We start from the raw sequence: 26435 nt of genomic DNA, 5'->3' as shown, positions 1-26435 counted from the left end.
ATTAGTAGGTCTACCTTACTTTTGAGAATATAGCATTAAGAATGTGGTATTTTTTAAATGCATATTCAAGCATCTTATATTCCATGACATTATCTTCATCAATGAATACGAATATGGAGGAACTTCAAAAGAACTTGTTATCAATTTTGAATTAGTAGGTCATTCTATCAATGTGTCACTTTCTCTTTAGCTTTCTCTAATTAGTCAACCCATCAAGAGTGAGTTCATTTCCACTAGAAAAATATTGATCTAGATTTTTTTTGTCTTCTATCTTAAAACAAAGTCCTTCCTTATTTCTTTTTATTTCAAACATCTTAGTGTTTTACATCCTTTCCATACATCAAGTTTAATTTTAAGTCAATAGTATTAAAGGTCATGTTGACCCCAAGTCTAGGATGGGAAAAACTAAATGACCAAAACTTGACCTCCATAGTTAGTTGGACATCTATTACAAGTAGGAAGTAGGGAGACAAAAGGATCAACTAGCACATTTATAAGAAAATCTTGCCCAATGTAAGGGAAACAAACATATCACTTGTAATAGGAAACAACTCATAGTCATATACCAAAATGGAAACTTTATTGAGGTAGATTTTCTCAATTTCCAAGTGGAGTTATTTGTTATGAAAAGAAGATCTCACTATAATAGTAGAGGAAACTCAAATCTATTCAATCTTTACATCAACCTAAGGTGAATAAAATTCTTAAAGATTAGGAGGTAGAGTAACACCAAAAGTTTTAGAGGGAGCAACAAGGATAAACTCAAGTGGGCTAATTAGAGGACCCAAGGATGAGGAGGAAGCTAGATCTAACCTAAGATGATTTTTTAGCTTTATAAATTATTTAGAAGCCCATACTTCCTACAAGACAAAAAAAGAAGTCTACAATATTATTTTATAGATCTTGTTGCATAAAATGTACATAGATTCTAGGGTAATATGTGTCATTAGTATAGATATGAGCTCTATATTGACACAAATTTTGGGCAATAACAAACATGGTCTACACTGGGTAATTTTATCTACTACCAAAATGGACCCATACAAGTCCACAATACCTCTAAAAACTTCATTATTCCAAAACATGACTCAGAGACCCAAAAGATGGACCTAGGTCAAAGTTGAGGCCCCTAAATCAGTATGTAATCTAAGGCCCAATTTTTAGTGGAAAAGAGAGTAAATGTTCCTATTATTTCTACCATTTAACTAGGGGTTGTTAGTAATCACTAAAAGAAAGTCCTCTTTGTTCATAAAACAAAATAGGAACATCCCATTGGTAAAAAAATTAATCTTGACACAACCTTTAAGAGACTAGCTAGAAAAAAATTATCAAGTCAATAGAAGATCTAAAGGAGGAGAACCTTCCAAAAAAGGAAAGCTCTAGGTGGATAACAATCTCTTCAAGAATTTCATCTAATCTTTTAGATCACCCAAAAGCTTGTGTAAGAAGATTTAGGCTCCAAGAGTGAAGTCATAATGCCAACAACCATTTAGGAAAAGGAAGGTTTATGGGAATAAAAATTTGGAGATCTCAAAGTCCTTCCAAGAAAAAATAAGGAGGGGAGCAATGGAACCTCATAACCAAGTACACCCAAAGGGGATGTTGAGGATGAAACAACACTAGTCCCTTTTAAGGGAGAATCTCTTATAAAAAGGAGTCACTATCAAAACTTCAATAAGAATAGTGGATGGGCCCAAAGGCATCCCCAACCTAAATTGAGTTCAGTAGAGACACACAAGATATACATCCCATGTCCTCTAAAGGATGTCCCATTAGAAACAACAAAATCAACATGATAGGAGAATATTATACAAAGTTAACATTTGATAATAGATTTTGTTCAATTTAACTTAAAATTTGTTTTTTTTGTGAGTATTAATTTAGTTTTAAAAACTGGATTAATTTTATTAGATTTAAATTTTCATTTTCATTATTATTAATTAATTAGATGTATTATTTTTTAATATTTTTTCTAAATTAATTTGATTTATCTTTTTTAATAATTTTTTTTTTTTTAATATTTAGACTTTAATTTCTTTTGTTAATTATTTGTATTTAATTAGATTGAGAATTTTATATTTTACGAGGTCAATAAGCTTTTGAAGTGTCCTATTCCATTTATAGTGAGAGATAAGCATTCAACATATCATAAGAAGAAAAAATAAAAGTAGGATAGATAAGGTTATCTAGGAAAATAACAAAGAGGTACTATTTTGAAAGGATCGTTAAACATGTCAAACAACTAGGGTTGGGGGAGGAGGGGTGGACTAGTTATATTCAAACATTTTTTAAAACATTTTCTAATCTAGTAACTATTTATATTAACTAGAAACTTATAACATATGTGAACAAGAAAATAGAAAAATATCAACACATTAACACAATAATTTATTTCAAAATGTAAGATGGGAAAAACCATTAAGAAGTTAATTCTCATATTGTCTAGGTCAGCCTACATATATAATTTTTTTGTTACATGAATAAATAAATAGGGAAATCTTTTCTGTATTAGTAGTGATAAGAGTGTTAGAGTAAGCTAAAGTTAAAATAGTGGGAACATAATTATATAAGATAATTCTTTTGGAACCAAATATTTGTAACTAGATCTATTTGTAATAGTGATTAATGTGTTACTAGCTAGAACCTTTTCATGACTATGTATATGCAACTATACTAGTACACATATTTCCTATGATACATTATTTTATATTAAAATTTTGATATCAGGATAGTTACCCTCATTAGAAGATTTCTAAATAGTTGCAAGAAAACTAGTGGAGGGTTATATTCTTTTATTAATTTTATTTAGCGTGGATATGTTGATAGGATATTTGTTTTATTGTTCTATTTGGGTTCCTTTTGAAATCAATATTTTCTAATTGATATGGTAATATTAATACATATTGATGTAGATTTCACTAGTTATCACTGGGGGGAATATGAGGGTGTTGATGCATCATGCATCAATAAGGTGAAGGTAATTAAGAATTTTATATTGATTATGCAAATGTGTACTTGTTAGTCTTGTGTAGTTATTTTATATTTGCATCATGAAATTGAAGGACCATGGTGTTATATAATTACATGACACCAATTTACCACTAGAGAAGTACAAGCATATACATGTGCACTAATATCCATACAATAGATATATATTTCTAGAAAAAATAATTATTTACTATAATGTATATACATGATCAACTTGTTGTTGTATCAAGTATATTTTAAATTTTATAAGTAACCCTTAGTTTGAGATAGGTACCATGGCAAAGGTTTGTATCATTGTTGACCCAATCCATAATGCCTGAAGAAACATATCATCCAATGTAATTTATAATACATTAATTAACTTAATTTATAAATATGTTTTTCTCACAAGGATCTTAAATTTGATATTATATATCATCAAGTAATCTCATGGTTGCAAACATATACATGTAAAAGGTGAATTTTTAGCATTGTCCCTTCACTTCTTAGGACATATGTTAGGACTCATAATCATGCTATGAGGTAGAGAGTTGAGGTATATGATAGTTCAATTTTAGAATTTGTTTATTTATTATTGTTGATTACAAATTTTAACTTTTATATTTGACTTTTAGTAACCATATAATCTATGTAAACTAAATTTGGGTTTCACTTTTGTGTTCATGTGGGATCTATCATAGGCAACCAATAATTGAAAGATGACCCATTTTGATGATCTAGTAGTAGAATAGTATATCCAAGAAATATTTGTAATGATAGTTTCTTATTTTGAGATGCCATATGGAATATTTTGAGATTTTCATGTGTAAAAACTTATGTACAGATGTAGATTTTAAGATACATGTATCACATTTTATACAAAATAATTTCACACACACACACACACACACACACACACACACACACACACACACACACACACGAATCATTTCTAGATATTTTATATTTTTTTATGTGGTGTATGTACTAATTTCACTTGTCTTGATAATAGAATCCTATCTATGTTGTATAGAATTTTTAGTTTTTCAAAAAAATTTATCATTGTATCTATGTACTAATTTTGTTATATGATATAACTCTAAGTTTATTAAAAGAAATAGAAAGTTTGTTAGTTACCAAAAAAAAAGAACTAATTGTAAATATTAAAAGTAAGTTACCTAAATTCTTGGGAGGCCAGTGAACTTTTCCTACATATTTATACCAGCAACCACAACCTATCTTGTTAAAAGATAAGACATATGATTCAAATATTTTTTTGGAAACTTGAACTTCTAAGCTAGCATCAAGAATATTCTAGACAAAGGGTTCTACCATATATCATAAGTATTGAAACCTCTTTAACTATTCTAACTTGATATTTTAAAATCTTGAATACCATATTTGTGTAAATTTTAATCATCCTTATTACAAGCCAAGCTTACCATTTATTAAAATGATTTTGATCGCCATGGAAAATAATTCTTTCATATTGCATGGTATTATTACTATTTATTTCTTTATAAATTGTCACTTTCTTGATGGCCTTGTTGTGTTCTTATCACATCACTAATCCATATAAACTTATAAATATATATAATGAAAAAATATTAAGCACATTTGTTTTAGATTAGAGTTTATTTAAGGAAAAGGAAATGTTTTGCAAATCATACCTATGGCACATGAGGTTATACATAGATGAAATATCAAAATGATCTAGCAACATATGAGGTTACAAAATTATTGCATGATTTGTCTTAGTGCAACTTTAGAATACTAAGGTCTAGCTTGTGTCGAGATATTCTTGATGCCACACTAGAAGAATGAGTTCTCCAATGGAATTTACCCAACCAATTAGAACTGATGTAGAAAATAGTTTGTTCAAATGATAAATATTTTGAAAGTTGGACCATTGAGAAAATTTCAACTGAGGGAGATTGAAACTTTTCACACGAAGTGACAATTGGTCACAAAATGGAATCCATGTAGAATTATCCAAAACTAATAAATATGCCTATATGAATTCCTAAAAATTTCCTTATGTACTTCAAGATTCTCTAATACCTTGAGAATTTCCCTCTACAAATTTTTGCCCAATTTAGCATAGTGCTCCTTGGGAAAACTTATGTCTAGTTTGTGTCATGATATTCTTGATGGTACGCTAGTAAAACATGATCTCAGGTCGAAGATGCCTATCCATCTATTAATGATGGGACATATGTTTTTTTCCAAAAATGACCTATTTGAAAGTTATACCATTAATACATTTTTAAATAAGCAACATCACAAGTTCTTTTACCAAAATAGATTGGGTTACCAAATGGAATCTAGGTGCATTATCCCAAAACTAATGTATGTCCCTAAAGGCCTTCCCAAGATGACCCATGTACACTTCAATTTTTTTTGCGTAATATTTTTTAGTCCAACTTGTAAACACTTAGATCTGGCATGCACTAGGGATTCTTGATGCTAGACAACAAAATAGGTCTTCGCTAGAAGATACCAATCAAACCAAAACTAATGGAGTAGGTAGTTTGGTCCCACACTGAATTATTTGAAATTTGTACCATTGAGAAACTTTCAAATAAGAAACATTACAAGTCTATGGGATAACTAACATTGGGTTTCTAAATGGAATTTAGGTGGAATTTCTAAAATTGATCTAGGTTCCTATATTTATTCCCAAGAGATTCCTTATGCACTTCATAGAACTCTCCAATATGGACCTCATGAGGTCTGGTAAATTAAACTCCAAATATTGTTTCTTAAGTTTTCCTAGTGCACCTTGGAAACACTTTTGTCTAGCATGCATCATAATATTCTTTATGCTATAGTGTAAATTTTATATCTCCACTAGAAAATACCCACCTAATAAAAGTAAATAGAGTAGATGTTTAGTCCCATGATGAGTTTTTAAAATTACACAATTAAGAAACTTTTAATAGAGAAATATTGTAAATTTTTACGCAAATTAAGATTAACTTGCCAAATGGAATCTAGGTGGGATATGTTAAAATTAATCTAAATCCTTATAGGCCTTCTCAAGATGGTCCTTGTGTAGTTCACAACTATCTAAAATCTCGGACAAGGTCTGGGAAATCACCTTCTAAAATTTGTTACTTGATTTGGTTAGTGCTCATTGGGAACACTTAGATCTAGTAGGTGCCAAGATATTTGATGGGCCTCCAAAAGGACATCTTTCTCAATTCTTTTTATCTCCTTTCAAATATTTATTTGGAAAGAATATATGAATTTATGGTTTTCAAGCATATGACCTTATGGTTTTTATGTATAAGTTATTGGGCAAATCAATTATAACTTTTTGTTGCATGCAACACATAGATGTAGTTCCCTCTACATGGTATATTCTAGGAAGATTGATTCATGTTTAATGTTGTTTCTATTCTAAAATTGTATGAGTCTCTAAATGATCTTTATTTGTGGAGTGATCGTAGATTTAGGAGGTAGTTATAAGTTTTCTTTCAAATAATGACTGTTGTAACTTTTTTTAAAGAGAAGTTCAAAGAGTCTAATGAGTTGATTTTGATAACATAACTATTGTGATATTGCATTTCAATCAAGTATAACGTTTCTCCATGAATGAATAGAATCCATAGTTCAAGTTTATATCTCTTATATTGATTGTGTTGGTTTTTTCAACTATTGAACAACAAAAGCTCAATACCAAGATAATAATACTCACAAATCTAAGGACTAGGTACTTCCCATTAAAAATTGTGTATGCATATAATTTGGATCCAATTTCAACAAAACTAGGAACAATTTTCTACTCTTTAGGCTCTACAGAATCAAGGTGGGTATACTGAGGGGATGATTCAAAATGAATGTTGTTGTATGAGAATTTTATTAGTTTCATTCTATTTCTCATCTTCTATCTCTAACACACACACACACATATTATCCATTCCTTAACATTTTTAGATGATATACATCCCTTATAAGAAGATTTTGTCACAATTCTTCTCAGATTTACAAATATTTCAAGAAAAAGAAGCTAACTAAGGCTAAGAGATTACATGCAAATAAGTTTTGACCATCCTTGAAACTTTCCAAATAGTAAAATTTAGTTGATTTTGATTTTAAGTTTGGTCCTTATTCATAATCTATCTATCTGCATATTGGATCAACTAGATAAGTGCCTTTTACATTGGGATTCAGAGTCTACTTCAAATTATAGATCTAATCAATTGCATTACAACCAATACTATCAACTATCCTTATCGAAGTTCATTTTTATAGACATCCTCTCTATCAACATAGCAACCCTATCAAGTTCACTAAAGCATTTACTTAATTCATTGGATCAATAGCAATAATTAATTGATAGACAATCTAAGTGAATTGCATTCAACTGGACAAGCTTTGCTCCCACAATATCAAAATGACCAGGTAATAACAATGGAGAAAAAATTCAGCAAGAGCATATATGAGGATAATTGAGTTTTGTATTAATATCCTTTGAATATTTGTATACAATTGTAATAAAACTCAGAATGACATAGAAAAGACATTATACCCCTATAACATCAATATATTCCCAAGTATTTTGCAGAGAAAATACATCATAAGTTTTGCACATTTTAAAATGGACTAAACCATACTCAATATAAACTAAAATTGTATTTGAAATTGGACCTTTCTCTAGCCTTGGAATCTCACTTATATAGTGTGAGATGCAACAAGCTTTAGGCATAGAGAATTGATAGCTGTCATATAGATAAAAGATTTTTTACAAGTGTTTGTTGTCATAAAAGACAAAATGGTGTTTAACAAAACACCTCCAAAATTGTGAAATCGATGATTTGCTCCTATGTTATTTTGATTCTTTAGAGTACATGGCTATTAGGTTTGAGAGTGACGTGTCTTGTTCTGTTACCTGAAGGCTTACCTTCACTTAGGGGTTCTCATTGTCTTCATCATGGATTGTTAAAGTAACAGTTACCTCTACATCTTCTTCTCCCCCATCATCTTCTACCATCTATTCTATAGACATAAATTTCTCTTTCTACTCATTTAAAGCACTTCCATTAGCCAATCAAAGTTTAGGATTTCCCTCTATATTTTTATTATAAAATTTCTAGCTACTTCTATTTCAATGAAATCTTTCTTGATAATATTTTAAAATAATTGCACTTTGACCAGCTCTTCATTGGTCATTGCTCATAGTATATTCCCCTTTTCATTTACAACATTATTCATTCTTTGGAAAAATATTTCATCTAATTCCTTTTTCCATTATTCCATTTCTTTTATTCTATCAACTTTTTTGAGAGCACTAGGAAAAAGGTCAAACTTCTTAGTTATATACTTGGAGAAGCAAATTGTTATTCTTTTTAGACTAGAAATCCATTTGTTATCAAAATCCTCCAACTTATTAAGTAGATCATAAATCTTTTCTATTTGGTGGCATAGCAACTAGATGACAGATATGCACATAGAAGTATTGTCATTATTTCTTTCACTCCACTTCTATAGAATGGCGTCATGCCCAAAAATACGAGGGCAAAACACACAATTTTTTATTTTTTTTATTTTTTAAAAATTATAATTATTAATTAAAGTGCTCTAAGTTGAAAAGATTGTGATAACAGTTAAAATACAGGTTCTCTACATTACGTTTTAAGATTATAAACATGAGGATGATTACATCGTTAAGGTTTTGAAACTTTTGTTATAAGATTGATATTGGTAAACTTATGTTCTTACATTAACATTCAACAATAAGAAACAATTATTTAAATGACAATGTAGATGTATTCAAGTTTAGATTCACTAAAAGTATATACTCAAAATAAACTATAAAACTCTTTGACAAATATTGATTGACAATCTAACCGATATTGTAACTAAAATTAAAAAGAAATATATGTATCTAACATTTATTAACTTTAAACATTTCAACTATCTAATCTTACTAAATTTAAATTTCATTTACTAACAACTAACTAAATCTTATCCATACTAACTAAATATAAAAATTAACTATCTAATCTATTAAAATCTACATTTAAAATTTATTTTATATAGTCAATTAACCTTTATATTTAAAACTAATTAATGCTCAAAATTTAAATTAAGTATACTTATCATTACAAAACTATATTAAACTAGCAACTATCTAAAACACTAAATATGACACAAATTAAAAGTAAAAATGAAAATTACTAACCTAAATTTATATATATATATATATATATATATATATAACCTAAACAAATGACTAACTTGAAAGAATTAAAAAAATTACATTCCCTTAAATTAAACTAACTTAAAACTAACTCCTAATACTATATAACAAAATTAACTTACATATAAAAACTTTAATAAATTTAACTAACATCAAATAAACTACAACCAATCAAAACTTAATTCAATCTTTTAACAAAAAAAAAACAATCTTAACCAAAAAGCTACCCGACACCCACTTCCCATCTTCCTTACCAACTAATGCGCTTTATCTTGACAAACTTGGGGCTCTGTGCCCGAGGTTCCTTCCCATGTGCTGACAAAGAGTACAACCTCATCGACCCCTCCAATGCAATAGCGACCAAGACAAATTGTGGTGCGCTTTTCCAAGTGCAGATTTCAAAGGGGAATGGGTAGCGCATGTGGCCCAAAGTCTTATCAAGTGGACTGGCCCAACAAATGTGCAGGCAAGGGAAGAGAATGGGATTTCATCCCAAGACACAAACAAGTCATAAATATTACACCTCCCATGTGCCCCCATCAACTTTTCAACCGAACATCATTATGTGTCAGACAAGTACGTATGAGGGGTAAAACATGACAGGCTAGAGAGGAATTTAAGTCACATGAAGAGGGATTTAAGCAAGGTGGTAATAAGTGGGAAAAGTTTATTAGGTAGGTCTATAATCAAATACCTTATTTTACTTTTTTATAAATATATCTTCTTAGGATATTTTCAAGATATTTGCTATAAGTATTAAAAAGTATATTATTCTTTTTTTTTAAAACATTTAATATTAATTATACTTTAAAGAATCTTAAAAGAATATCTAGATGCTCTGTTACAAGACAAAAATTAATTTCTTCTCCCCATACAAATTATAGAGAGTATTTTGACTCTTGGTGGATCAATTTTTTTTTAAGTTACTACTTTTTCTAAGTAAGAAATTTTCCAAGACAACATATTTATTTATTTTTACATGGGTGTTTAATAGTTGTTACCTCTGGTTTTACCGCCAAAGACTCAAATTCAAATCCGCGGCTTGTTCAACGGTTAGCCTAAAAAATTGTTATTTTAATGCCCCGACCCGCCAAAGTTTCTCTTCCATCAGATTTTAGATGGATCGATGGTCGGCGCGATTTTGTCATCAAAAGTTGCATGGGAGATAGTATCAGCGACATCGCGCCTAATTGACACATGTTTGGTGGGCCCGACGGTTGGGCTACAATGGAGGGTAGGTCAGGAAATTTTTTCGATGCCGCAGGCACTATGGCGCTATCGCACGCCAACCAGAAAATCTCCATGGCGATATAGCGCCCGGAAGAGATGCTCACGTCAGTGGGCGGGTCACGTTGCCGAAAAAATGTTGCGACGGTCCGGTAAAGTTTAGCGGGCCGGAGAAAATAAACAGCGAGAGCTTCAGACAAAATATCGAGCCCCATTATGTACCTCATCTGTCCAGTTGGCGGAGCCCGGGGCCATGGCAACGAATCAAAAGGAACCACACACAGATAGGGAAATGTCATCGGTTGGGTGCTATGGTGCTATGGGAATTTAGCCTCAATTTTTGCATAGCAACATGGCACTTGGTCGACACGTGGTCACCCTGTGAGGCCAGGTCGCAAGATTGCTTGGTGGTGTTCCGCTGGGCCAGTAAGGAACCACCGCGTGTAACCAGGCTGGAGTCTCTATCAGTATGGTTGGCATAGTCAAGATTTATGATCTCCACCGTCAAATTTGATTGCATCAATGGATGGCACCATCTCGCTATGGCAGAGATGCGCAGATGTTATCATGGCAACATAGCGCCCATCCACCGCGTGGCGATTCTATGGATCAAGTCTCGGGTTCACCAATCAGATGATGCCATGTGTATATGTCAAGACATGGTGTACCATGGGCTCAGTAGTTTTCAGAAGGGACGGCAAGTGAAGTATGATGTCGCTCTGATTGTCAGATCTGCAAAGATCTACGGCTGGCGCTATCTCGCCATCGGGAACTGCCCGGACTTTAGCATCAGCGACATAGCGCCTGTGCGCCACGTGTCCTGGCGGGCCTGCATTTCATGCTGTCAAAAGCAGTTAGGATGGGATGATCGAAAAACCAACAGGAGGATGCCATGTATTAGCGAGCCCGGCGAATCAATAGAAACAGAGAGTTACGGGAGGTCAAGACGAGTCTTCGTGATCGTCGAATGAGAAAAGATCAACGGTAGGCGCCATGTCGCCTTAGTGAAGCTGCAAGATTTTTACCATGGCGACATCGCGCCCGATTGATACGTGTCCTCGCAGGTCCAATTTTCGACGTGGCGATTAGCTAATGGCCAGCGGTTAGATGGTAGGGTGACGCGGTTAGTTTGATGAAGGTGGTCAACCGTGGAAGGACTCTCCAGGTGGAAAAACAAAGGATTACGGTTTGCCCGTGTGGCCTAGTCGGCATATGAGAAATCGGGTCGACTGATAGGCTAGGATTATTCATGAACCAAGATGCAGAGACGATCGACGTATCTTGCGAACTGATCTTCGCGATCATTTCTGACCTACCAGGAATGAATACAGGACATAAGGACACTCCACCCATCCGGTTGATCCATCTACCATGTCAGGGAATGTTGTGGCACCATTTCTATCTTCTCCAGGCTCTCTCAGAAAGAAATTTTTCTTGGTATGCAGGCCAGGATTTCAATTAGATCCTCGATTGGATTCTCAAGATGGGAAGTTAATGCCAATAGGTAAGAAGTGAATGTAACGTAGAAATCTTCAGTTATGCCTGATCTATAAAGACAATTTTGTGATCTGTTCTCAAGGTCGATTCTTTCTAATTTTCTCTACTACTGCTTGCAGACTTGCAGTGTAAAACCCCTTTGTCTTTGAGCCATGTAATAGCCTGTATCATCTCTTTCAGCCATCAGTGTGAATGTGCATCGCTTTGCCTCCCATTGGTGTATTGTTGAGATCAATGATCTGCATGCTGTATCTATCTTTGGGCTATTGAATAATACATAAGTGAAATCTCCTTTTCCTAGTGTCATTCGGTTGGTTTTTTCTGATCTATATGTGATTATTGATCGATATAAGTCTGGATGTGTATGACTTTTGTGTGTTATTCTGGTTTTGAAGTATATATATGGGCAGGAATGAGTCTGAACACTCTCTTTTGGTGCATCACCGCCTTAGATTAGACTAGGTAGATTTGCTTTAATGCTCTCTTTCTCCCTTTCCCTTCTGAGAATAGATAGGTGCGCCCTGACAGTAAGAGGAAACCGGCATTCTCCGGAGACTCAACCTCATAGTTCAAGTCCCACAGCTTGGAGGTTGTTTCCATGTTTCACTAGGTTGTCCTCGCGCATAGGCCTTGGACAAGGGTGCAAACCTAAGTGACAACAATTCAATTTTTTTTAAAGTCATTTCCATTTATGTACTAAGCATGGAATTTAGATTTATTTTCAAGTTATTTGTTTTTTTTAATTTATAACATGGGGGATATTATTTTTTTTCTTTAAAAAAAAAGGTTTATAACTTAGAGCTTAATAGTTTTCTAACACAATAATGCAAAATTTATTTTATCTCCAATAAAACATGATATCAAATAGAAATATCAACCATATCCATCTTTTTCTTTCCTCAACATAATTGAGCTCAAAATTTGCATAATTAAGTGTCATCCTCTTATCTCATTTTTTTTTGATGTGCATCCATAAAACTGAAAATTACGACTAAATCTCATGAGAAGCAATAATACTCAATCACCATTTTATTGGCAAACCTGATTCAAAGGCTCGGCCAGGAAAAAATTAGGAAGAAAACCCAGCTTCGTTGCCAATCCAACAAAGTTTTGAGATACAAATTACATAGGATTTCAATCCTGAATTACAACACTTAAATGAATTTTCCTTCATGACCCTCAACAAGGGTTCCATGTCCAATTCTGCAACACATTTCTACGAACTGTGGAGGAAACAAATATCTGATCGGGTGACAACCAAGCATAACCAAGAGACAATCAAACAAGCATATTCACACAAGGTTTTCACTATAAGATTCACAATGAATCAACACTAGGGAAAGGTGGATTCTTCCAACCAGGAGAAGTCAAGCACAACACCAAACAAATGCCCAATCAGGGCTATAAACCAAGAACTTCCGTTCTTCCATTTCAACATACCAAAATCATACAAGGTTTGTGCTGACAAGTAGGGGCCCATAACACCCTACCCTTTCTCCCTCTTCTCATCTTGAGGAGAGACTCTACACTAGTTGGAGTCTGACTAAACAGACCTTTCCCAAAATTGGTCACTTCTGCCCTCTCCAAGGGTGAGTAATACCAAAACACCCATGCAAGAAAATCTCAAAATTGCAACCATACACATGAAACAAAAACATCCAAAATACCATGGTTTTCAAATCTTCCCAACATACCCACAAACATACAAACATTGAAACAACAACAAGGTAGCATAAGCATGAAACAAGAATGAAATCTGAACAAGGGAGATGACAATTCCTACTTGCACAAAGAGGTAATGGAAATGAACAAATTTGAGTAGAGTTTTCACTTCCTTCCTTCAATATTCAAAACTCCTCTCTAAATGTAGAGAATGGGTAACAACCTCCACAAGTCTAAGAAGGGCCTCTAAATAATCCTCAAACTCAACCACCCAAAAGGAGCAATAACTATTTCCACCCACTAGCAAATCTAGAAACTCCTAACTCAACCTACACTATGGTTAAACCCTAAGTGCAGATGAGGTGAAGTAACTCAAGATAACCATGGTCAATTTTCGCACAAAGGCCAAAAGAGACTTTTTGAGTGACCTCAAAAGTCAATAAAAGGGGCTTAGGGGTTGGAAAAGACCCCTAACCCATACGCATACCCTTTGGGTATAATAATTTCATGTTTTGAAGCCTAAGGAATAGGTTTAGAGCCAAACAAAGGCTAGGAAAATAATTAGGACCAACTAAACAACTCTAATATGCAGATTAAGAACTAATCTGGATTAGGGTGACTAAACTCGATTAAAAACCCAATTAGCAACTGACACTAGCTTAAACTGACTTAGGTCCAAAAGGGTACATAGCTAACCCTAGCTAGCATGCTGAAGAACATAAACAATTTACGAGTTTCAAGTGACACTAAAAGAACATAGTTACGAACATTAACATTCACTGAACACAGAGAGATACATACATACATCTCATGATACAATACTTGAATTACGAACAACAAGATTTCCAAAATTAACACATAGAGATCAGTTCTATTCCTCTATAGGGTTTCTTGGCTAAGTATCTGCACACTCAATGCACACATCAGTAGTCCCGTAAAATCACATGTACATATGTATATACGTATCAAAAATTCCCATAAATTGAAACATACATAAATAGGGATTTCTTCATCCTACTTAATTCTTAACCATTTGAAATCTCTTAATCAAAGTATCAATCCTACATTTACTGATTTCATCAACATACATATACATAAAACATTAAATGACAAAACATCAAATATCTGAAAGTAACATCACACAGCATGAAATAATATCATATGTTCTAAGTATCAGGTAATGTCTTGACATCTCGAGTCGTGAGTGTCAAAATGATAAAATAACAACTAAGGCTATGAAGGGTCGGGGTGAGGCCTCACAAATGGGTATAAATTTACCTTCATCTTCTTTTATTTTGTCCCAAATAGCTACAATTCTTGCCAACTAATCATAAAATGTTGCCCACTCAATTCTATCTATTAAGTACATTATAGCTTGCCTTATTTTTTCTTCATATTGATTATTTAATTCTACATGCATTGCATATAATTTATTCTTCTTCAAATTCCTCTATAGTGTTGAATTCAAGCCTCTATGGGGTGTTTGGTATTTCAACAATGTTAGTTGATTTAAATGGCTCAACAGGTGGCTAGGGATCTACAATTCTTGGCTTGCTTGATTCTCATATCTTTCTCTTCCCAACTTGCTTGTCCATTTGAGATACCTAATTTTCCAATTTTTGTATCTATTTATCCATTTCCACATAGGCCTTTAGAACTTCTTCAAATTTAGCATTAAGTTCTAAGAACTTACTCTATTCTTTTCTAGACACCAATATGTTCTACACTAGAAATTTCTTGCATTCTAGTTTTATCTCTTTTTTTAGTTAACCAAATTACTAGGGCTTGATGATCATCACTGAATCTGATTCCCCTATGTTTCTATAGTATTTCTTCCTTTTTTTTATAATTCACATTTTTCTCTTTCCTAATTGAGTCAAAGATCATAGCATTAGCTATATCCCACATAAGAAAAATTAGGACCCATGACTCCTTAACTAACTCCCTCCTGGCCTCAGTTGTTAACTAGGAAAAATCACTCAAAAATTTAGATTTTACCTCTTCCTCAATAATAGAATATGGTTTTTCAAGCTATTCTACTTTTATTTTCTTACATACCTTCTCAAAATTTTCTATATTATTTCTCCATAAAAATTGTGCAAAAGCCCTAGATTTAACAAAATTTTGATCATTTATAAACATCTAAGAAGTTTGAGAAATGATTGGGTCTATCTCCTTACCTTGATAATCAACAACTATGAGGTCTAAGGAGGGCATAGGAGGCTCTTAAGGCACTCCTCTTTCCATGTCTACAGAAGTGACAATTACATCCCCTTCTTTACCTATTTGTCTCAACTACTCTCTTAAGGATGCTTCATCCTCTATTCTGATTGGGGTTTGAGTTGGGGAATACTCTTCTACATGAGAAGAGGATCTGTGTTCTAGTTTCTACCTCTTTGGAGCGCTAGCTACAAGTGGGCTCTCTGGACTTGGTCTTCTATGAGGAGGAACCTATTGTGTGTTTTGAACTGCTATGTATCCTTCCCTCTTCTACAATGTATACTAACTTGGAGCAACTATCATTCTATTATTTATTCTTCTTTGCACCTTCACTTCTCTATTAGGATAGGCTTTGATATATGTAGCCTTCTTCTCATTCATAATTTGCATTATTGTAGCAAAATTATTCATCAATACATACATTTGGCATCCCTATATTTTTTGTATTTTCAAAGGATCATAATCAGAGTCAAATACATTAATGAATTCCAAAATTTTACTAAATAATATCCATTTCTCTTTCCTCACCTCTTGTTCCTATAAGGAGAAGATATTCCTAATAGTATCTTCAGGGAAATACACCTTGCTGTGTGATATTGGTGGCTCTTGTCCTTTCTCTCAAAAGATCAAAGAATCCCTCTAGGTCAATGTACCTTGCATGGGACTCTGCCATATTGTAGTTCTTTTAAAAAAAACTAAGATGTCTCAATACCTTCCTCACAAAAGAAAAATCATGCACTAGAGTAATAATTGGGAAGAAAGTGCCCTTACCCTTACCAATCATATCGATTTCCTCAATGGCTCTTAACTACCACAAAAATTCTACTATCCCTATCTTCAAGGACACATGGAAAGTTAGAACATGAGGCTTCCCCAAAAAACCATATACTCCAATTAATATAGAAACATCATATGGGATTTTATCCCCCCAATTATGACTAAGCAAGAGCCCTTTTGCATGATATTTGGGTCTAATCAATTATAACAGTGACTGTGGGATTCTAGGGCTATCCCTTCTCAAAAGAAATATAAGTGTAGATGCAAAATACCTATCAAGCCTTACAAAATGAGCATTCCTAGCCTCCTAAGTCATATCAACACTCCAAAATTGGACTGGTAACTTTTCACCATCCATTGTAAATTCCAATTCCATTCCTTTAGGGAAAAAGGTAGCTCCCTTAAAAAGACATATATGCATGAGCAAGGAGTACCAAAAAAAGGGTATATTTACTTCTCCTTTTGATATTCCTACCAAACCATTGTGTATTTCTTCTGCTAGGAAAGAGGCAAAATCCAAAACACTGCTCATTCCAAACTATAATGTTTGAGCCATAATAAGAATCTGGTAGATCCTAGGATGTAATCCATTTCATCCATCCTAAATATTTGGTAGAGGGAAAAGTAACAAGCTTGAGCCCTAGTATTGAAAAAATTTCTCATCAGTGCCTCCAAGGTAGTGGGTGTAACTAAAGGTAATGTACCAATTATGGTGAAATGTTGTTGTACAGGCCCTACTCTTAGGTACACTCTCTTTGCATCATACCTTGCTTGAAGGTCATCCATGTCAATAATCTCATGCATAGAATGGCTAGAGTTGAGGTTGAAAACCTCATGAATTAGTTCAAGAGAAACCCTAAATAAATTATCACTAGCATAATTCTTCACAAACCTAGCAATTTGACTATATTTCTTAGCCAAGTCAACTAGTAAATCACTATCAAAGAAAACCCCAAGGACTACTAATTTTCCAATATTGAACTCCCAAACATTACTTAAAGGGGTATCTAGTTTTCTTTCAACAAACCATTTTTTGAACAATTCTAACCCTCCCATGGAAATTTGGGCATCTCTCACATTATATGCTTTATCATAAAAACCCTCAACAACCACTAACCTAGGGTTCTTCGGAATAAAATCCCTACCAATTGTTATTTCATGCATGGATGGGAGAAATTTCTCAAGAAAATTGTCATGGATAGACCTCTTGAGATAGTTAGTGTGTCTAGAGAATTCCTTCTATGGAGGCATTTTTTGAAAACTTCAAATTTCACACAACACCAATTCCTTAACTTTAGGAGGGTGCAAAGTACTTACTTGTTGAGTTGTGTATCTTTTCTACTAAATTTTTCTATAATTCACTGAACACCTATTAAAATTATGTGCCCTAGCTCTGGAAAATCCTTGTGCTTTGATAACCTTTTGTGATTTTGTGATTCAATAATGGTGGATTCATGAATTATACCTAGGTATTAAGATCACATGAATGAGCTCAGAGTGGCAATAACTTCTACTAGCAGTTATTTCCATATTGTGCTCAAATTTGAATCTTATTTGTCAATCTCATAACATCAAATGACTCTGCTTCAAAAAACAAAACTACTTTATGGCTTTAAACATCTGGCCATGTGTCAAACAGGTGCTTCCCCACATTACTTAAAGTTCTTGTATCTTGACAATATGGGTAAGTCCTGACCATTGATCTCCCTCTAGATCTATGATCACAAAAATAAAGCATCTTTGCAGTAACATTTCAAAAAATAAAATTTAATTGGCATAATAACTCACCATCTATTTGTAGCCTATCACAAGTTAGTGCACCTCTATTGTAGTTGGTCCCACTTTTCCATGTGTTGGGTTAGCACTTCCTTGCATTACTTAAATTTCTTACATTTTGATAATGTGAGCAAGTGTCAACCTTTGATCTTGGTTAGATCGACAATCACACAATGTTGTATTTCTATAACACATTGTTAGCTTCTCCAAAAAATAGAAAATCTCCACATAAAATAGTACACTCTAACAATTACCACATAAGAAAATTCCTTATTACCTTCTAAAAAAGTGGGTCCATAACATCATCCTTTACCATGGGTTAGATAGGCACTTCCCCGCTTTCCCTAACTATCACTCAACTTCACAATGTGGGTAAGCACTAGTCATTGATCTTTGAAAGATCAACGGTGGAACAATTTGAGCATTTAGATAGTATGAAATAAATATAATGATATCAACATGAACACATATCACTAAGGAACTTCCCCACTTTGTCTAAAACTCATGCAACTTCATTAAGCAAGAAAGTGCTATCCTTTGATCGATCCTAGATCAGTGGTGGAGCAAAAGATATAATGGAATACCACAAGAGAATATTTAGCCAATGATAGTATAACACCTATGGTATGGAAAGGGAACAATTGTTAGCACAGATGGTTTATTTCACAAAGTGTAGTGTTGACATCATCATGGGCACATGTCCACAAGATGCTTCCCCACATTAGTTAAAACGCATGCATCTTGATCAAGTAGGAAAGCACCAACTATGGATCTTCCTTTAGATCTATAGTGGATAAGAAATATATTAAAGTTTTCTCATGTTACTTCACCTATCATCACTATGGACAGGTGTCAACATAGTGCTTCCCCTCATTATTTAAAACTCGAGTGATTTCATCAAGTGAGAAAGAATTTATTGTTGATCTAGAACAAGCAATGGTGCAAAAAAACTATGAAAAGAAGAACCCATGTTGCAAAGAACAACCAATGAGAAAGCACATAAGTGGAAAATATCAGGAATCTATCACATGAATAGGGTTATGTGTCATCAAGGGATACGCATAGCAACAATGCTTTCTCACTTTACTTAAAACTCAATTATCTCCATAACATAGGTAAGCACTATTCGTTGATCTTTCTTAAGATGAATAACTAACAAAAACCATTATTTTAAGTATAGGAAAAATGGATTTGATCAAGGATTGCCTAGAAAATGAAGGGCTTAATCACAAAAAATAAAATCATTTTTTTATGGAAAAAGAAAAACTTAGTTAAAATATACTGCCACACAAATTTGAAAACATTAATCATTTTGAAAACTAGGGCACAAAATCAAGGTTCTAACATATCCTTTAGGAATTTGAACTAGGGTTTTGATTTAGGATCACCAGATCAACATAAGATACATATGAAAACCAAGCCATCAATGGCTCTATCTGGGGACATTGAATATATTGGGTTCAAAATGAGGGCTCAAAATTTTTGGGAGAAGCATACCACAAGCTTGACCTTTTTACTTCTGACGACTTTGAGAGAGAAAAAACAAAAAACAGAAAAAATATACAAGAGATAAACAAAAGACACAAATATTTTGCAAAATATACAAGGGAACCTAGACTATTATTCATGGAAGAAATGTGTATTTTTCAAGAAAAATGCTTCTTCAAGAACTGTCTATGAGAATATTAGAGTCCTCTCCCCATGTATTTTCAATCAAATAGGGACCTAACCATATAGGATCAAATTGACCATGTTTTCCTTTATCCTCAATCCTGGCATTCCACATGAGGACTAAATCTCCATCTTCAAATTTCTTGCTCACTATCCTTTTATCATAGAGTACTTTGACCTATAGTTGCAACTTCTGATTTCTGATTGATGCCTCTTTTTAGGTTTCAGTTAGTCCAACTAACTCATCTAACCTTTCTTGCAGATCATTAGTAATATCTTCATCATATAATTAGATGTAATTATAAAGTCCTACTAGGTTATTCTAAGGCATTCTTTCCTTAATCCCATACACCATATCGAAAGGTGGTACACCAATAGCTTTCTTCACAATCACCCTGTCAGCCCATATGGCTAATTACATCTTAGAATCTGAGGCTTTCTTATTATCATCTATTACCCTTATTATTGTTTTCAAAAAAATCTTATTTATGGACTCAACTTGACTATTCCCTTGTGGATGATAAGGGGAAGAAGTTGATCTTGTAATTCCATACTCATCACAAAATTTTATTAACTCCTCAAATCAAAAGCACATTGCATTATCTTTTAGAATTTTCTGAGGACAACCAAATCTAGAAATAATGTTATTTAGCAACAAATTATTGAGAACTTCACTAGTTGCATTTCTTGTAGGGACTTCCTCCACCCACTTTGTGAAATAATCAGTGGCAACCAGTATCCATGAATAACTAGTACTAGACTTAGGAGAAATTTATCCTATGAAATCCATTCCCCATTTCTGAAATGGTGCTTGAACCTCTACTAACTTCAATGGAGTATTTCATAAGAATTTTAACTTACCTACAAATCTTTGACAAGCATCACATTTTATAACCATCACCTAAGCATCTTAAAAAGAGAAGGCCACCAGAAACTAGCTCTCATTACCTTATGGGTAGTAGTCTTGGCCATATAATGTCCTCCACAAACTCCAGAATGCATTTCCTTCAATATCTCTTTTGACTTTTCTTGATCAACACATTTTAGTAAAACTCCTTCAAAATTTCTCTACCATAAATCATTCTAGACAATAATATACCTAATAGCTTGTAAGTTGGTATTTATTTTTTCATTCTCATACAAATAAGGAGGGACTTTCATATGTTACAGATAATGGATGACATTGGTGTACAATTCACACTGGTGCATATCACATAGGCTTGACTTCAAATCATATGTTATTGTATTAATCTAATTAGCATCTAAGTTAGTCTGAGCCATAAGCTTAGCTAATTCCTGGCCTCTCACTAGTTTTTTTTATCTTTATTTCAATATTAAACTCTTGGATCCTATTGATCTACCTACATCTTTTGCCTCACACTTTTTGTTGAGAAAATATGTCTTTTACAACAACATTAGGCACAAATGCAATGACAATGGCACCTATCAATTAGCATCTAAAAGCCTTAACAACTTTTACAAGGCATAAGCCTATTTCTCATTGATCTCATATTTCAATTTAGTAGGATACAATGATTTGTTGAAGAATGCAATTAGTTATTCATATCCTTCCTCATTCTTCTGCAACAAAACTGGAGCTACAGTATGAAAAGATGCAAAAGAGAAAATGTGCATTGATTTTGTGTTGTCTCGAGTCCTAAGGATTGGAGCATTCTTTATGGAAATTCTAATATCCTGAAATGCCTATGAAGGTTCACCATTCCATTTGATAGTAGCTCCTTAGTAACAAACCTCCTTAGAAAGTTAACTTGCCCAAAGAAAGATCGTATTCCCTTCACATTCTTTGGCTTAGGTACCTTATCAATGGCTGCCACTATTTTACGATCTATTTTTACTCTATCCTTTGATACTATATGTCCCAATAGTTTGCCTTCAGTTACCCCAAATGTACATTTCTTAGGGTTTAATGACACTCCATAATCTAATGCTTTGATAAAAATCTTCTCCAAATATCTGCAATGGTCTTCAACCTTTCTAAAATAAGCTATAAGGTCATCTTGATATACAACCATAAACTTCTTGATGTGCTCATGGAAAGCTACATCCATAGCCTTTTTAAAAGTGGCCTCAACATTAATCAATCCAACTAGCATTCTCACATTTATATAAGTTCCCCATGGAGTTGTGAATGTTGTCTTAAACTACTCTTCTTCTTTCAGTAGGACTTGGTTATACCCTAAGAACCCATCCATCATGGACATAATTTCCAAACCAATTACTTGTTTCAACATAGCCTCCATGTTTAGCAACCCATAATGATCTTTTAGGGAAACAATGTTCAGATCTTTGAAATCCACACACAATCTAATGTCTCCATTCTTTTTCCTGACAGGTACTAGATTTGAGACCTGGGTGGAATGTCTAATAGGTTTAATTATCCCTCCATCTCATAATTTCATCAAATTTTCTTGCATTTTGGGTGCTAGGGTGGGATTTATTGGTCTCTACTTCTGCCTAAAAGGTTTCACATTTTCTTTGAGTGGAATGACATGTTGAAAAGATCTTCTCTATAGGCCTTTAGGTCATCATATGACCATGCAAAAAAATGTCTATATTTTCCTAATAGGTCAATCAAAGTCTTTCTTACTTTAGCTAATAAGTTTTGACCAATATAAAGCTTCTTGGGGGCTTTATTAGTTCCAATGTTTATTTCTTCTAGATCTTGAGGTTTATACTCTATAGCCCTAGGTCTTACCCTATATTGGTTGTCAAACTTGTTCTCCAAAACAACTAGACCCTAAGGTATTTTATTAGTCTTTAATTGTATGACCTCTTGACTGAAAAATGTTTCCTTACCATCTAAAGTCTCAACCAAATCCCCACGGTCCAATTCTTGACCATGGTATTTATCTTCATTCAAAAAGAAATTTATAATGTCTGTGTTAATTTTAATACTTGCCAATGTTCAATATTGTTAGGTATTGAGGGTCTATTCTGGACCTCAATCTATGAAACTCCTACAAATGAAACCTCCTGTGCTTTAATCGTTTCATTTGCTAACAAGTCAGCCATCTTATTCTAAGTTCTATCTCTCCATGAAACACTGAATGCATCAAAAAATTCTATATGATCCTAAACAAAATTCCTATACTATTTCAATCTTTTATTTTTAGATGCATATTTCTCCCTTATATGTGAGATAACCAATTTTGAATCACCTATAGCATGCAACATTTTAATTCCATGGTGGGTAGCAACTTTCAATCCTAATAATAGGGCTTCATACTTAGCTATATTATTGGTGCATGAAAAATTTCAGGTGAAGGAGTATCTAAAAGTATTTTTTTCAGGAGAAACAAAAACCACCCCTTCCACTAAACCTTTTTTAGAGATAGCCCCATCAAAAAACATGGTCTATAATACTGGTGAATCCATGCAACACTCAACTTTATGCTCAATCATAGCAGGAAAATTCTCAGCTTCTTGGATAATTAACTTACCTCTGAATGCATTCAAACTCATGTCTAAAAAATAAGTAGAATCTTTGTCAATTTCTTCCACCAAAATATGAGTGACACTTTGCTTTCTGTCTACTTTAACAACCTTATCTCATATGTGAAAAGTGGCATAGATTAAGTCACATTGTAGGCTACCTCCCATAGCAACACTCCATTTTCTAGAGAGCAACATTCCATAATGTGGAGGAATATCAACTACAAGGACTAACATAATTAATTATACCTTAGGGTATGTAGCTAGCTTAAATTGTAAAGCATTGATAGTACCTATGGCTGGAACTTCTCTAGCATCCATACCTCTACATCTACCTTACTTAGTGTCTACTTTCAAACCTAGGGCTTCCATCACTTTGAAGGGCATGATGGTGTTAGAAGCTTCTGAATCTATCATGAATTTTTTTAGAGATTTTCCCTTTATAATAAGACTAAGAAAGAATGGGTTAATATCTTCTATATATGCTACTGACAAATCATCCAAAAACATTTGGTGAATTTGAGATACACTACCACTATCTTCTACTACCAATGGGGTTTGTTAAATGATATTTTGTTCTACAATATTATCATTATTTCCTATCCCTCCCAACCATGATAAGGCTTTACTTTTATGATATTCAATTATAAATAGTTTAGATAAGGGTACTTTAATAGTAATTTGTGACAACATGGATATCATGTCAATAGGATTATATATAGTGGGTTTCACAATCATACCTAGAGTAGGAGCCTTTTGAACAACGAGCACATTTATTTGCTTGATAGTATCAGATCCAGTTCTCTTTTCTTGCACAATTACTTTTTTTGTCTCATTTGTTTGGAATTGAACCTTCTTCTTGGGTTCCCACTTTTTGGTTTTGATGTCTTTAACTTTAACTATCTCTACATTAGCCTTCTTGTCTTCATCTTTCATCTTATGTGTAACATCTTTTATAAATATACCAGAAGGCTTCCCAACATCATTATTAACTATTCAATTTTTCAAATTGTAATTGCTATACACTTGGGAAATAATCTCTATAGTGATCCTATCAATCTCCTTAAAGGGCATTCTCAAGTTTACATGGCCAACTTTAGAAGATGTAACACATACCTGATCTTCATCACAACCTTCGTCATCTGAAAACACTTGTTGATGATGTAATTGATAGGTAGTTTTCTTATTTTCAAGATCATTTTCAATTTCTTCCAAATTAGAATCCACAAAATCATTACACATGCTCACAATATTATAGCTTAGATCATCATGGCTTGTTTCTTCTTCTTCCTCTTCTTTTCGTGCACTATGATCTGAAACAAATGACTAAGCAACTTCAAATTACTCTGAAGAGTGAGGTGATCAAAAAATGATACACCATGGCACATCATCATTCATATTAAAAGAACTTCTTTGTAGAGTATATAATGTACCCTTATCTTTTACATTTTGGGCCTAGTTAGGAATTGGTTTACCATCCTTCCATTGAGTGGTATAAGATCAGTTTTGCATTTTGGGTTGTCTATTGAAATTTTTGTTGTTCACTAGGGCTTTCTCAATAACATTAGGCTTATAAGTAGTAAAAGTAGTTGGGTTCATCTTTTTCAACAAGTCTAATACCTGACTTATTGTAGATTCCTTAGGCTTCTTACCGATATGAGTTCTATCAACCTCCTTCTTATTATTACTCCTAGGATTGAACAACTTTGGGTCATCTCTCCTACCAAGCTTGCTAGATGCTTTCCTATTATTTTTGATATTTACTAAAATCTTATAAGAATCCCTCAAAGTTTTAGCATCTTTATCTCTCATTTGGTAAGCCATTTTGCTATTAAAGGCATTAAAATAGGTTGCAAGAAAAACATCCTCATTCAACCTCATAACCTTGAATAGCTTGTACATTTCCTTTTGGAATCTCATATTGAAATAAAATCTAGAATCGTTAAGGTTCTTTTTTATGTTATTAAAATCATTCAACATAAAACCAACATTAGTGTTATCCCCATATTTTTCTTTAAATAATTTTTCCAAATCACTCCATGAACTAATGTTATCATTAAGTAATCTCCTGAACCAATCCCTTACATCTTTAGTCAGTAAATGGACAAATAACTTCATCACCACATTCTCATGTTCAACTTCAAAGTCATTTATCTTATCTATGAAAACTCTTAAGTGCTCTTCACCAGTAACACCATTATTCCCAGAGAACTTGACAACTTTATCCCTTAAATAAAAAGATATTGGGTGAGGAGCACTAGGAATACCTACAAATGACATTTGTCTATATTTTCCATATAGATGGGCTTCTTCTAAAAACCATCAACATTTGAGGTGCTTGCTACATTGGCTTGGTTAAAAATAATACTTTGAGATTGTTGAGGTTGGATGATAGGGACTTGAGTACTAATGGTGGATGATGAGGCAAGGGCAGATTGAGATGTACCCTGATTTGAAATTACTGGTCCACAAGTAGGTGTAGAAGCTGCAGCTAGAGTAAAAAAGTTTTACCATGAAGCTAATGTAGAATTAGACATTATGAACCAATTTTTTGTCCTAGTTTCTATAGCTTGGGCTTCATTCTCAACCTTTTCAAGTTCTTGTGCAAGATCTTCCTTCTCTTTCCTAATCTTTTGTAGGTCTAGACTAACTTTGAGATAGGGGTCCTTGCTACTATTTGAGGCTCATTTATCTAGATTCCTATAGCTTTTCCTTTTCCTTTATCTATCTGTTTGACAATAGGTTCTACTTGGTTACTCTAGACAAGCTTTTAGGGTTGAACCTCAAAAATAAAAAGTTCTTGTCTTTGGCTTAGAAACATTTCTTGCTCTTGAAATTTGGCTTTTAAGATATCTACACCTCCAAAGACATCGACATGAAGGATTGAAGTTCTTTCTTCTAACTTCTTGTTTTGTTCTTTTAAGGCAGCCATCCTTCTAAGAAAATTATCTCTTTCAACAATGACATCTAGGGTGGCTTG

This window comes from Cupressus sempervirens, chromosome 4 (assembly GCF_028749045.1).
Source record: "Cupressus sempervirens isolate cs-2001-9-10 chromosome 4, ASM2874904v1, whole genome shotgun sequence".
Classification (NCBI taxonomy): Eukaryota; Viridiplantae; Streptophyta; class Pinopsida; order Cupressales; family Cupressaceae; genus Cupressus; species Cupressus sempervirens.
The sequence above is the reverse complement of the archived record's forward strand: the minus strand, read 5'-3'. Positions refer to the sequence as shown.